The sequence below is a fragment of the Myotis nattereri genome (genome assembly GCF_964212035.1).
Source record: "Myotis nattereri genome assembly, chromosome: 13".
In the NCBI taxonomy this organism is placed as follows: Eukaryota; Metazoa; Chordata; class Mammalia; order Chiroptera; family Vespertilionidae; genus Myotis; species Myotis nattereri.
This window is the reverse complement of record NC_138088.1, coordinates 12,086,319-12,093,282: the sequence shown is the minus strand read 5'-3', so window position 1 is coordinate 12,093,282 and position 6,964 is coordinate 12,086,319. Positions and strand designations below refer to the sequence as shown.

Here is a 6,964-nt window from a genome sequence, read left to right as displayed (position 1 = left end):
TTTATTAAGTGGCTTTTGGCACATTCATGAACGATATTTCAATCTTATTTGGTGAATGGCTTCAAAGTAGAGCTGCAATTCACTCTCTCCCCAGTTGACTGCATGGGTTCTGCAACATCTCAGCTCCACAAACCCTGAGATTGCTACAAACATGCATGGTCATGAGCAGGACTGTGAGCCCACAGCATCAGAATCCTGCTCAGAGGGGGTTTGTTTGGCCGACTGGCTGACGCTGCATCATTTCACCCACAGGGTGTGAAGTTCACCATTGGGGAGTTTCTCCTCTTGTATCTACTAATAATGGACCCATTGACCTATAATGGGATGAGGATGTCCCCAGAGGAAGGGGCTCTGAACACAGACAGACTGAGACTGATGGTACCCTGTGAAGAGGGAAGTCAGGAGTCTGCCTGACCTTTTGCCCCCCACAGTGATGCTGGCAGGGGTCATATCAAATCAGTCTTAAAAGTATGCTGGGAGGAAAGGTTGTCCTTTGTCCTCAAGATTGCCCTGGTGGCTATAAGGAGGCCACAGCCACTTGGGGATTCCTGGGACTAATCATGGTACCATGTTGGTGTGGAAGCAAAAGGGGTTCCAGGGAACGTAACCACCCAGGGTGATCTGATGACAGATTTCTAACTGGGCAGGTCACAGTGAGAAGTCACACTCCAGGCACCTAGTGAAAGGGTAGTAAAAGGGTTAACCCACCTTTGAACTGCCTCTTTGCAGACCCCTCAAGAGAAACCACCCTCAAGAGAGCAGGGAATCTCGTCACCTACCCTGCAATCCATTTCCTGCCTGACTTTCCTCCACCTTCAGTTTTCTCCCTTAGTTCCCTCCTCAATTCCAACTGCACAAAGGAAGCTACAAACTGTCATTCTGAGAAGCATTTTCTCAGGCTGTGGTCTGGCTTCCAGGTGTATCCTCTGTTCGATTCGGATAAACTTTTATAAACATTCTCTACAGGTTTGGACTTCTAACATGGACATTGGATATTGCGAGGTGTTACAGTCGGTGAAGGGTTTTCTGGTGCAGCACATGAGCAACTAAAGACATATCAATGTCATAGATAAGACTGGGCTAGCCATGGGAAGGGATTGAGGGCATGAAGTGGTGGCAGCACTCTGACAAAAGGATTGGTTCTCTTTGAGGCTGAGATCTGCTGCTGACTGACACAGATGTGGCCCTTCATGGGTCCCTGTGACGGGCTGCAGTGTCCTCGCTGAGAAAGGAGAGGGCTAGACTGGGCCCTTTCCATGGTTTGACTGTAACCCTGTGCTATGCTCTTAAGCAAGACAGAGGGTGTCCTCTGCCAAGAACTGGACCAGAGACCCTCATGTCAATCTCTTTTTACTCCCTAATCCCATAATCAAATTCATCCCTTCATTTTCCTTCCAGCCCCACCAAAGAGTGAGTCAACACTGGGCATAAGAAAAGCATCACTGGATTTTCTTTTAGGGCAACAGAGGGGCTGAGGAACTTCCTCTTCAGGCTGGAGATTCACAGACAGCCACGAAGGAGGAAGAGCAGGAGACACCATTCCAGAGCCCATCCTGTAGAAGGCACACACAGTCCTCCCCTGAGCCAAAGTCATTAGGCTCATCCTTCTTCCAGTTGCTATAGGTTACCCTCCCTCCTGTCACATACACAAACTGGCCTTCGGTTCCTTCATCTATGATGCCCAGAAGGCATGGTCATTGGCCACGTCCATGATGGCTTTGTTCTCCTCGGCGTTCTTGGGGGTGGCCACGGTGGCCTGGAGCTCAGCGCACAGAGCCTTCACTTTGGAAAAAGGCATCTTTTCACCGTTGGTCACATGGAGCTTCTTTCCAGATCTCTTGCTCAAGGAGAAGATTTGCACTGAAATCACAAAGGATGGGTGGGGTTGACTTGGCTTGAAGCTCAGGCCAGTAGGTGACCACGCCCTTTTCGGGGAGTCAGGACTCTGAAAAGGAGCCCATGTGCAAGCCCCTCAGGTGAGGTCCTAGTGAGGAGGAGCTCCTCAGCCTAGGGAAGGCCCTGGCAGAGCCCAGCCTCTCCTGGGGGAGCCTGTCCTGGAGACAGTCCCCCAGAACAAACTGTCCCAGTGCAGGTGGACCGGGAAACAGGACTGGGCCCCACTTCCAGGCTTGGATGCCAGGATAGAAAGGTGCAGGGACAGCCATGGGAGAACAGCGGTGCTGAGGAAGAAGAAAGGATTTGGAGGCAACAGATCTTCATGCAATCTTTCCTTTACTGCTTCCCACCTGGGTGATGCTGAATGAATTATCTGCAATTCCTAGACCTATTTTCTCTCACCAATAAATTAAATAAGTGTAATGCTTGCAAACAGCAGTGATGAGAGGACAGAATGAAACCATATTATGAGAAAATGCCAACCTAGCACAGGCCTTGGTAAATAATACATGTTCACAATTGTTAGTTCTATTCCACCTCCTGAAAGTCCAGAGCGCTCAAGGACAAGGAAAGAGTGGGAACCCAGGGGGGCAGGAGGAGGCTTACATTTTTGATGAGGTCCAGTTCTGCCTCCAGGCTCCTCAGCTCTCTCTCTAAGTTAGCCAGCTTAGTCTCCGTAACTGCAAAGCAACGGGAGAAGGGCATATATTGAGAAAAAGACCCTAAATTCAAGAACAGAATATTTTTTAGGGGAAAAAATAGTATGCTTATACTGGAAAAATAAGAAAAAAAAGGAAGAGAGAAAACAAAACATAACTGTATTCCTTCTTGGACATAATTCATAACTTTTATAAACTGTAACTCTGAAACTAGTAATAACACTAACAATAATGTTAACTTGCAAACTGTAATTCTGGATCCTTTTCTTCACAAACTGCTTAAATACTGTAATGTTACATTCATTTATAGGAAAAGACTGAACTCATTCTCCTTTTTTTAATTAATAAATCTTTATTGTTCAGATTATTACAGATGTTCCTCTTTTTCTCCCCCATAGCTCCCCTCCACCTGGTTCCCACCCCATCCCATGCCCTTACCCCCTACCACTGTCCTCATCCATAGGTGTAAGATTTTTGTCCAGTCTCTTCCTACAACCCCTATACCCCCTTCCCCCTGAGAACTGTCAATCCACTCCCTTTCTATGCCCCTGCTTCTATTATATTCACCAATTTATTCTGACTTAATTTTTAGGTTAACTTGTTGATAGATATTTATTTGATGTCCATAATTTTTATCTTTACCTTTTTCTTCTTCTTCCTCTTCTTAAAGAATATCATTCAGCATTTCATATAATCCTGGTTTTGTGGTGATGAACTCCTTTAGCTTTTCCTTACCTGTGAAGCTCTTTATCTGATCTTCAATTCTACATGATAGCTTTGCTGGGTAGAGTAATCTTCGTTGTAGATTCTTGCTATTCATCACTTTGAATATTTCTTGCCACTCCCTTCTGGCTTGCATGGTTTCTGTTGAGAAATCAGCTAACAGTCGTATGGGTACTCTCTTATAGGTAACTAACTGTTTTTCTCTTGCTGCTTTTAAGATTCTCTCTTTGCCTTTAACCCTTGGCATTTTAATTATGATGTGTCTTGGTGTGGTCCTCTTTGGATTCCTCTTATTCAGGGTTCTCTTTGCTTCCTGGACTTGTAAGTCTATTTCTTTCATCAGGTAGTGGAAGTTTTCTGTCATGATTTCTTCTAATAGGCTTTCAGTATCTTGCTCTCTCTCTTCTTCTGGTACCCTGATAATTCGGATGTTTGTATGTTTGAAGTTGTCCCAGAGGCTCCTTAAGCTATCTTCATATTTTTGGATTCTTTTTTTGTTTTGCTTTTCTGGATGGATGTTTTTTGCTTCTTCGTATTTCAAATCTTTGACTTGATTCTTGGGATCCTCTAGTCTGCTGTTGGGTCTCTGTATATTATTTTTAATTTCAGTCAATGTATGCATAATTTCTGACTGGTCCTTTTCCATTTTTTTTGACATTCTCATTAAGATCCTTGAAGGTCTCACTAAGTTCCCCAGAGGTTCGTAGAAGATTCTTGAGTAACCTTATACCTGTGGTTTTGAACTCTATGTTCTCCATTAGTTTGCTTTCCTCCATTTCTTTCATTTGTGACATGTTTCTTTGTCTCTGCATTTTTGGCTGACTGCAAGGGCCCACTGTGTCTATAGTGGAAGAACTGCTGTGTTGGAGACACTCTCATGGGGTAGGACTTGCTTCAGTGGAACTTTGATGCTCACTGAGTCTGCTTCTTCTTTTGTTTTTTTTTTGTTTTTTACCTGCACACTCACGCACGCACCCATGCACACACACACACATGCACGCACCCATGCACCTGAGTCTGCTTCTTGAGTGTGTCCCTTATGGATGTGAGGAGTTGAAATCTGGTATCTGACCACTGGGTACCCTGGCTCCTGGATCTCCAAGTCTACCACTGTGTGAGTCCACCCAGCAGGAGCTACAGCAATATCAGCAGATTTCTCCCCTTCTTTGGTGTTTGGAAGTTTTGGAGCTCTTTGACCCAGCTGCAGCTTGTTAGGTTAGGCTGCAAAATGGCAGGTCATTCCTTTGCGCCGCTGTGCACAGCTTGGGTGGGGATGTAAATTGAGTGGGGCAGGGTCTCAGAGAATCACCAGGATGGAGCAAACAGAAATGGCTTTGGTCAGCCGTCTCCGCGACTCCATGTCTCTGTGTCCCCGAGTCCTGCGCCCCCACACTAACAATGATCCCTGCGAGCAGTTCTGTGAGAAAGCCACCCTCGCTTTCTGATCCACTACAAGACAGTCCAGTTTCTCCCCGTAGGAGTCTGGGACCCCAGAATCTCACCGTAAATGAGTTCAATGCACTTTTTTCTTTCCTTCTAGTCGTAGAACTTCTACTTGGCCAGCTTTCCCGTGGTTCTGGATGATAGTTGTTTTGTCTTATAGTTATTATTTTTAATGTGGTTGTGGGGGGCATCACGTACAGGTTTATGCCTTATGCCGCCATCTTGGCTCTCCTCACTCTCCTTTTTGAAAAGTTTTCTTAATCATGCTTTCATTTCTTATTCCAGGTGAGCTCTTCAATCTCTATTATAAAAACCCCTTGGCCAGGATGCTGTCACGTCATAACAACAAAAACTGGTCACCAGGAGGCTGTGTGAAAGCCAAGGCTTGGGAGGTGGATGGCGCTGTGTGCCTGGGGAGGCAGGTGCTAGTGGGCAGGAACTTGACTCTGTGTCTCCCGGCCTAATGGGACTTGGGGTGTCCCTTGGCATGGTGGGATCACTAGTATTCTTATAATAATGATGGGCCAGTGGGCAAATATTTATGTGAGGTCATCACTTTTGTTTTGTTGTTACTAATTATTTTATTTCACTTTGGATGAATTGATTTAGTTACTCTATTCATTACTCTATTGCACCAGGGATCTTATAAAGCAGACCATCTTCATGCCACTCTTGTGACAACAAACTTAAACCCAACACCTGAGGGGAGCAGTTTCCTCCCGCACATTTTGGAGCCTGGCATTGGCTGCTCCAGCTGAGGGAGCTGGTCCATCTGCAGTGGCCATGAAAGGTGGCCAGGAAGGTTGCAAGTCTGTTCTCAGGTGCCTGTGGGAATCCCTTCAGGCCCCAAGTAGGACTAGGAGGAGTGAGAGTGCTGGGTCAGGAGGCATAGGGGAGGTCTGCCAGTGGGGCAGCGAAAAGGGCTCCTCCCACGTGGTCCTCGAGTTCCCTGGCTGGTCCCCTCAGCCCACGCCGTGCTGAGATGAGCTCCTTACCTGAACTGTCTCCACGAACTCCTTTTAGACCCTTCACTCCTTGTGTCCCAGGAGCCCCTCTACTTCCGGGAGGCCCCAGTTTCTCTGGAGAGCACTGCAAGCCTCAGAGCCACTGCCCTGTTGGAAGATGAAGGACATGTGACCCAGTGTCTGTCTCTCATTCTCTTCCTACAAAAGCTCAGCACTAGATTCACGTTGACTCCAGAAACCACCTGCCTCCAGCGCCAGCTGACTGGGCTGCGGAATATCACCTCTTACAGACAACCACACACCACCGATTCCCCCGTTGAAAGGTGGGAGCCAGGTGACAGCAGCGTCTTTGTTTAGGAGACAATGACAATGTACAGGAATTATCCTGAGAGATTCATGCCCATCATAATGTAAGGGGAGCCTGCTCATGGCTCTGCCCCAGATCCCTCTGGGGGGTAAAGATTCAAGAAGTCAGACCAGCCTGGGCACCTGGTTCTCCTTTTTCCCCCTTGGCTCCGTCTCACCCGTCTCTGCCTGGGGTGCCACTGGTGACCGGGATGCCACAGGCAATCACTGAGCAGGCCTTCTGGGCATCCTCACAGGCTGTGGGTTCTGAGAAGGACACTGTCACCGCACACAGAAGGGTGGGAAGTGATACAAACCACAGCATGGCCCTCACCTGGTAGTGGAGGGAGTGAGGGAAAGAATTGCATCTCATCCCGTGTAGCCAACATCCGCTACCGCCTCTGGTGAGCTGGCCCCTGTGCTCGGGACACAGACACACCAGCTTTGACTCTGAGTTTCTCCCAGGCTGCTCAGGAGACAGACAACTTACACATTAACTACTGTCATGTGTAATACGCAGGAAACCGTATTATGGTTTCATGTACATAATGTACTGGCTGAGCTCTCAAGGCCTCTAAAAACCATATACTTTTTTCCAGCTGAATTAGAATTCTTAATTCTTAGAAAACTTAACTTGTGGTGACATCTAAAAGCAAGTAATTAGCATCTTTTTGGATTGACAAATTCATGAATACATTTTACAACTTCTAGAAATTGGTGTTTTTCATTGGCAAATAGACTCACATTTTCAAGCGACATACTTCAAATAAAGTACAAAATGTATTCATTTACAGATTCAAATTTATTTGTTCTTACCAACGGTATGAGATTTTAAAGATAATTATTATCCAAGCCATTTTATTGACAAATTTTGTAACAGAGATAACATGAACTTTGTTTTGTAAACCCAGGCAAAACAAACATGTATTTTTT

At 46.2% G+C, this 6,964-nt stretch overlaps 1 pseudogene across 1 annotated transcript; it reads right to left on the bottom strand.

Moving 5' to 3' along the window:
- Positions 1 to 1,487: 1,487 nt before the first annotated feature.
- Positions 1,488 to 6,356, bottom strand: LOC308529001 (mannose-binding protein A-like; annotated as a pseudogene). Its single transcript has 4 exons — positions 6,176 to 6,356; positions 5,717 to 5,833; positions 2,503 to 2,576; positions 1,488 to 1,860 (listed from the first exon to the last, which is right to left on the bottom strand). The product of its transcript is annotated as a mannose-binding protein A-like (transcript).
- Between the last annotated feature and the right edge of the window lie 608 nt (positions 6,357 to 6,964).